This window comes from Lithobates pipiens, unplaced genomic scaffold, assembly GCF_037356315.1.
Source record: "Lithobates pipiens isolate NorthernLeopardFrog02 unplaced genomic scaffold, aLitPip1_a1.2 Scaffold_13, whole genome shotgun sequence".
Lineage (NCBI taxonomy): Eukaryota > Metazoa > Chordata > Amphibia > Anura > Ranidae > Lithobates > Lithobates pipiens.
The window spans coordinates 526,817,172-526,823,983 of record NW_027507718.1 but is presented as its reverse complement, the minus strand read 5'-3'; the positions used below and the strand labels follow the sequence as shown (position 1 = coordinate 526,823,983).

At 42.2% G+C, this 6,812-nt stretch overlaps 1 protein-coding gene across 1 annotated transcript in view; it reads left to right on the top strand.

The window, feature by feature from the left end:
• The first annotated feature begins 1,072 nt into the window (after positions 1-1,072).
• Positions 1,073-6,812, top strand: part of LOC143975642 (von Willebrand factor A domain-containing protein 5A-like) — a 59,629-nt gene continuing 53,889 nt past the window's right edge. Inside the window, exons 1-2 of the mRNA XM_077478134.1 lie at positions 1,073-1,237; positions 5,839-5,899. The gene's annotated coding sequence lies outside the window, so the exon portion shown is untranslated. The remainder of the gene's footprint in view (positions 1,238-5,838; positions 5,900-6,812) is intronic.

Genomic DNA, 6,812 nt, shown 5'->3' with positions numbered 1-6,812 from the left:
CTAGAGAATACAATGGCGGTCGTTGCAATATTTTCTGTCACACCATATTTGCGGTCTTACAAACACACTTTTCTTTTTGGAAAAAATACACTTTTTTTAATTAAAAAATAAGACACCAGTAAAGTTAGCCCAATTTTTTATATTGCGAAAGATAATGTTATGCCAAGAAAATTGATACCCAATGTGTCACACTTCAAAATGGCGCCCGCTTGTGGAATGGCAACAAACTTTTATCCTTAAAAATCTCCATAGGCGACATTTAAAAAATTCTACAGGTTGTATGTTTTGAGTTATAGAGGAGGTCTAGGGCTAGAATTATTGCTCTCGCTCTACCGATCGCGGCGATACCTCACATGTGTGGTTTGAACACCCTTTTCATATGCGGGCGCTACTCACGTATGCGTTCGCTTCTGCGCGCAAGCTCGGCGGGATGGGGCGCATTTCATTTTTTTACCTTTTATTTTTTATTTTTACACTTCTTTAAAAAGAAAAAAAGAAATAAATTGTGTCATTTTTATTCCTATTACTGCCTTAGTAATCACCACGGCCGTTTCATCTGAGGGAAATCCTGAAAACATGACCTGTTGGGGCGCTTGGAAGAAACATTCGGGGGGGGGGGGGTAGTTTTAAGAAAATGTGAAAAAAAAAGAAAATGTGAAGCACTTAAAATCTGGTGCAGAGCTGTGCCACGGCAGCCAATCAGCTTCTAGCTTCAGCTTGCGCAATGACGCTTTGTAAATAAAACCTGGAAGCTGATTGGTTTCTATGCAGAGCTGCGCCGGATTTCGCACTCCCTAGATTTAGTAAATAACCCACCAGAGCGTTATAGTGCATCAGAAATCAGAACATGCTGCGATGCACGGCAATGCAACACACCCAAGTTTTTTTTTTTTTTTTTTTTTCTTTTGCTCAGAGCTTTGCCGTGAGCTGAAGTCATGAGACGTCATTGCCTTGTTCTTGTGTTGGGACTGTGCTGGGTAAGGCTGCAGCTGTGAACACTCCGTCACTGACCTCCTCCCACCCATACACATCATACACATCATACACGTCATACACATGGTGTGTCCCTTTAAGCCAAGCTGTGTGTGATTTCTGCATGTCAGACACACCCAGTGATCTATAAGATCTCCTGCAGTCTCTGTTGTCTCCTCTTCTCTTCCTGTACACTGCAGACCTCCCAGAGACCAGCCATCGCCTACAGGGGACACCGCCTGACCGCCATCTGCCCCGCACAAAGGTATGTCCGGGGCGCACCCCCAGGGGGGGGGTCTGACACTGAGTCTAGGGTTACAACAAAAACAGCTGCTGCACAATAAGATTGGGAACATGAATGGAGGTTGCAGGTTTTGCTCAATCACATCCAGTAGTGATGAGGATCAGCACCTCTGAAAAGTGATCTGTTTTGGTGCACTTTTCAGAGGTGCTTGATGGGTACATGGCTCCCAACTGTCCTGGATTTCAAAGGACTGTCCTTGATTTGAAGCAATATCCCTCATTCCGCTCCCCATTCCCCCCCCCGCTCCTCATTCCGATTATTATTATTATTATTATTACTATTATTATTAATAAAGGTGGGGGGGGGGGGGTTTCCCAGTTTAAACATTTCATCTGGTTTCTAAATTGCTGCATTTGTAAATTCCAAAATATATAATAGTGGTAAAAAAAAACACTTGTGGGTTCACATGGGGGTAATTTTAAATGTAATTTTTTTTTTTTTTTTTTTTTTTTTTTTTTTTTTTTTTGCGCAAAAAAAACAAACAAACCCCAGAGGTGATGAAATTCCACCTAAAGAAAGGTGTGTGTGTGTGTGTGTGTGTGTGTGTGGGGGGGGGGGGGGGGGAGAGGAAGGACTTCAATTTGTATTTGGATACAATGTCGCACGATGGCGCAATTGTCAGTTAAATCGACAGTGCCGAATTGCAAAAAGAATAAAAAAAATAAATAAATAAATTGCCTGGTCATCAAGCAGCCAAATCTTCCAGTTAATATGTGATCAGTCGTGTCCAATCACAGCTGATCAGTGTAAACGGGAAGAGCCGTGTATTGACTTTTTTTTTTTTTTTTTTTTCCTATGCTGATGGGCGCGAGTAGAGGAGAGCCAATCGGCTGCTCTCCTGATGGTGGGGGCCTGTGCTGATTATCACTGCAGGATGCCCACCCAGGACCACCAGGTATGCCAATTGGTGCCCAATAGGGGTGGCACTGTGCCCATCAGTAAAGGAGAAAACTTAAATATTTACAAAGTTTTGTAACCAAAAAAGAAAAACCTTTTTTATTTTTGTCTGTAGCGCAAAAAAAAATACAGACCTGCAGAGGTGATCAAACAACCGCGCAATTTGTCATTCAAAATGTACCAACGCTGAGTATTGGTCTGGGCAAGAAGGGGATGAAAGTGCCCGGTCATAGGTGTGCGCACAGGGTGTGCCTGGGCACACCCTAATCGCCCTCTGCTGGGCAGATTTCCCCTGCTGCTTGGCTGCAGAGAAAGGGGACTGGAGAACGTCAGTCCCTTTGTGTGAAAAGTGAGACATCAGGGGTCTGTTTAGACCCATGATATTTCACTAAAGCCCCCCCCCCCCCCCAATGGGGCTCCTCAAAAAAAAAAAAAAAAAAAAAAAAAAAAAAAAGTAACTTAAGAGAATTTTTTTTTTTTTTTTGTAGTAATAAAAAAAAAAAATATAACTACTGACCCCAATCTCTGCCCTTCGGACACCGTCCACTGCTCTACGGACACTGTCCATCACCCTACTGCTATATATATATATATATATATATATATATATATATATATATATATATATATTATATATATATATATATATATATATATATATATATATATATATATATATATATATATATATATATATATATATATATATATATACGCACATGCACACATTTGAGCTTTTGGGTGCGCCCGCTAATGCAATAGGCTGCGCCTATGTGCCCGGTATTGACGTGGTTAAAGCAGAGCTGCAGTATGCTTTACTTCCCTTCGGTGCAGAGGTGTCCCTGTTGGTCCTCACACCTCTTCATCACAGCGTCTTCTGGGCATCTATCACCCTAGCCCCCCCCCCCCCCCCCCCTGGCCAGGCAGGGATGCAGGGACTCTTGCACAGGTGTTCAGTTATCTCGACTGAAATTCTATGCTGAGCAATGCGTGGCTCGGTGTCTAGTGTGGTCGGGCAGGTCAATTGTAACTTCACTGTTGAACAAAAAAATAAATAAATAAAATTCCCCTCTGGGTGATCTTTGCATGTGCAATGTACAGAGGATATGAGGGTGTGAACAGACTTGCAGATTCCTACATTTTTTTTTATTTTTTTTATTTTTTGTTCTGAAGAAATAGCAGCGTGACTAGGAGTGATTTTATAATTATCAATCAGCTTCTGCAGCTGCGGTGTTCTGAGGAAAGGGACGAGGTCTGCATCCCTTTAGATCGGGAGTACCTTACCACCGTGTGTGTGTGTGTGTGTGTATAATTTTTTTTTTTTTTTGCACTTCATTGGATTCAGGTGGTTGTACCAGGATGAACAGCTGCAGGCAACAAACCAGTGTTTTATATATTTTTTTTTTTTTTTTTTTTTTTTGAGCAGCTGGTCGACTTTGTTGCAATAACTGAAGCAGCTAAGCAGCTGCTTGACGTTTATTACAAGGAGCAGAAGGGGGCGCCACTTGCCCGGGCTTTCCTGACCGCTACGCTCTGGTACAAATGGAGGCACAGATGGCAATAAAAACCTGACAGAGGTTCTATTCTTCCCTGTTTTACATGCACTTTAACCACTTACCGCAAACCACCATAGCTGTACTTTGACATAGAATACTGGGGTTACGCAGCAGTTGGCTGCCATAACCCCGGTATTTTCAGAAACGGGTGACTGTCCTCTTTGGGATAAGTGGTCTCTGTGGTGGATTCACCCCAAGATCACTTTTATCAGTGGCGGGAAAGGTGCCCATCCCCCTCCTGCCGTGTTCAGGTTGTCTCTGCCATTTACCGGAGCCGCCGGTAGCAGCGGAGACCCTATGATCCGATCCTTCCACTCAGGCTGTGAGGGAATGATGTTGAGGGGGGAGGGAGAGGTTAGTCCCCCACTCAGATGTTGGATGATGTAATCAACGTCAAACGTCACTTCCACCCAATGGCCTTGCATTTTGTTTTTATTGAAGGGGGGGAGTAGCTTTGGATTTTAGCTGTTTTTTTTTTTTTTTTGTGGTTTTTGTTTGTTTTTTGTGTAAATATGAGATCTGAGGTCTTTTTGACCCCAGATTTCATATTTAAGAGGTCCTGTCATAGAAAAAAGGCAAGGGATGTTTACATTCCTTGTAATGGGAATGAGTGACCCAAAAAAATAGGATGGTGTAAATATAAAAAGTTAAATGAACAATGCTGCGTACACACAATCGGAATTCTCGTCGGGGGGGGGGGAAAAAAGCTCTGATGGTTTTCCCGTCAGAATTCCACTCAAACTGTCTTGCGTACACACGGTCACACCAAATTCCGACCGTAAAGAACGCGGTGACGTACAACACGTATGATGGGACTAGAGGGGGAAACCTAGTGGCCAATAGCTTCCAATCTGAGTATGCGTGAGTTTTTTTTTTTTTTTTGCACGTCGAAATTTCCGATAACGTGTTTTTTTTTTTTTTTTTTTTTCCATCGGGAAATGAGAACCTGCTCTCAAATTTTTGCTGTCGGGAATTCAGCCAGCTAAATTCCGATGGAGTCTACACACGGTTGCATTTTCTGATGAAAAGCTCTCATCTGTCTTTTTTGCTGGACGAAATTCCGATCGTGTGTACGGGGCATAAGAAAAAAAAAACACTTTAAAGAGCCGTGCTTGCGCGCAGACGAAAACACACGTGAGTCATGCCTGGATACGGAAACGGTGTTCAAACCACACATGTGAGGCATCGCCACGATCGTTGGAGCGAGAGCAATAATTATAGCAAAAGACCTCCTCTGTAACCTCAAAACTGATAACGTGTAGACATTTTTAAGGGACAAACTTTGTTGCTATTCCATAAGTGGGAGCATTTTTGAAGCATGACATCTTGGGTATCGACTTACTCGGCGTAACATTATCTTTCACAATATAAAAAACACTAACTTTACTGGGAGTTGTTTTTTTTGGGGGGGGGGGGGGGATTTGCCAAAAAAAAGCTTTTGTAAGACCGCTGCGCAAAAGTGGTGTGAACATAGTATTGCAACAATCACCATTTTGTTCTCTAGGGCAGTGGTCATCAACCCTGTCCTCAGGGCCCACTAACAGGCCAGGTCTTGGGTATTACTTGGGGAGATGCAGACTAGAATACTGCAATCACTGAGCAGCAAATGATATCACCTGTGATGTATTTCAGTTATCTTGCAAACCTGGCCTGTTAGTGGTCCCTTAGGACAGGAGTTGATGACCACTGCCCTTGGATGTGTAGGTAAAAAATATGTATGTTTTTTTTTTTTTTTTTTTTTTTTCTAGAACAAAACCTGCTTTTATGCCCTGGTTCACATCGATGTGCTTTGACATGTCAAATCGCATGCCAAATCCGTGGCAACGTCAGTGTTCGAATCGGTGCAACACCACATTCGCGCCGCCGCACCAATTCCCAAAAGTAGTTTCTGTACTACTTTTGGTGATTTCGGGGTGCGCTTTCCATTGGCGTCAGTGCAGAAACCCGCACAGATAATTCTGAAATTTCATTCCCGCAGTCAGTGTGAACCTGGGCTTAACTTGTAAACACTTTGTGTTTATAAAAAAAAAAAAAAAAACTGGTCCTTGAGTGGTTAATAGGTTTCCGTCTTTTGAAGTAATGCCGTATAATGTTTCTTTTCCATTACAGATGTCTGAAAGCTTGCCGTGCTCGCAATGCTGCGGACTCCTAACAAACCAGAAGCTGCCTAGTAAGTCCTTTTTTTGTCTTTCCTTTATTCCCAACGTCTCCTTCAGGAGCGGCCGCACCCATGAGCTCAAATTCTGCACAGAAGTCTACCATGACCTGCTACAAACGGTCTATAGGGGAGATGTGAGGTTGGGCATGATATAAATTATGTAGGCAAAGGAGGACCAATCGGTGGAATGAAGACTCATTTGAACGTGTAGCGCCGGACTCCTGAAGAGTATGCGCTATGTTTTTGTCAATTTAAATGTTCCTAAGGCCATAGTTGGGTTTTAGGGTTAATTGTAGTAAATTATGGTCTTGGTATCAGTTTGGCTGGACTGTATTATGTTCTGCCTGGACATAGGTGTGGGTGTCGCCATGGCAAGCATTCCAACCCAGTCTGATTGGACACATTGGGTACCTTCTTCTTCTCTCTTCTTCTTCTTCTTCTTCTTCTTCTTCTTCTTCTTCTTCTTCTTCTCTTCTCTCTTTCTTCTTCTTCTTCTTCTTCTTCTTCTTCTTCTTCTTCTTCTTCTTCTTCTTCTTCTTCTTCTTCTTCTTCTTCTTCTTCTTCTTCTTCTTCTTCTTCTTCTTCTTCTTCTTCTTCTTCTTCTTCTTCTTCTTCTTCTTCTTCTTCTTCTTCTTCTTCTTCTTCTTCTTCTTCTTCTTCTTCTTCTTCTTCTTCTTCTTCTTCTTCTTCTTCTTCTTCTTCTTCTTCTTTTCTTCTCTTCTTCTTCTTCTTCTTCTTCTTCTTCTTCTTCTTCTTCTTCTTCTTCTTTCTTCTTCTTCTTCTTCTTCTTCTTCTTCTTCTTTCTTCTTCTTCTTCTTCTTCTTCTTCTTCTTCTTCTTCTTCTTCTTCTTCTTCTTCTTCTTCTTCTTCTTCTTCTTCTTCTTCTTCTTCTTCTTCCTTCTTCTTCTTCTTCTTTTCTTCTTCT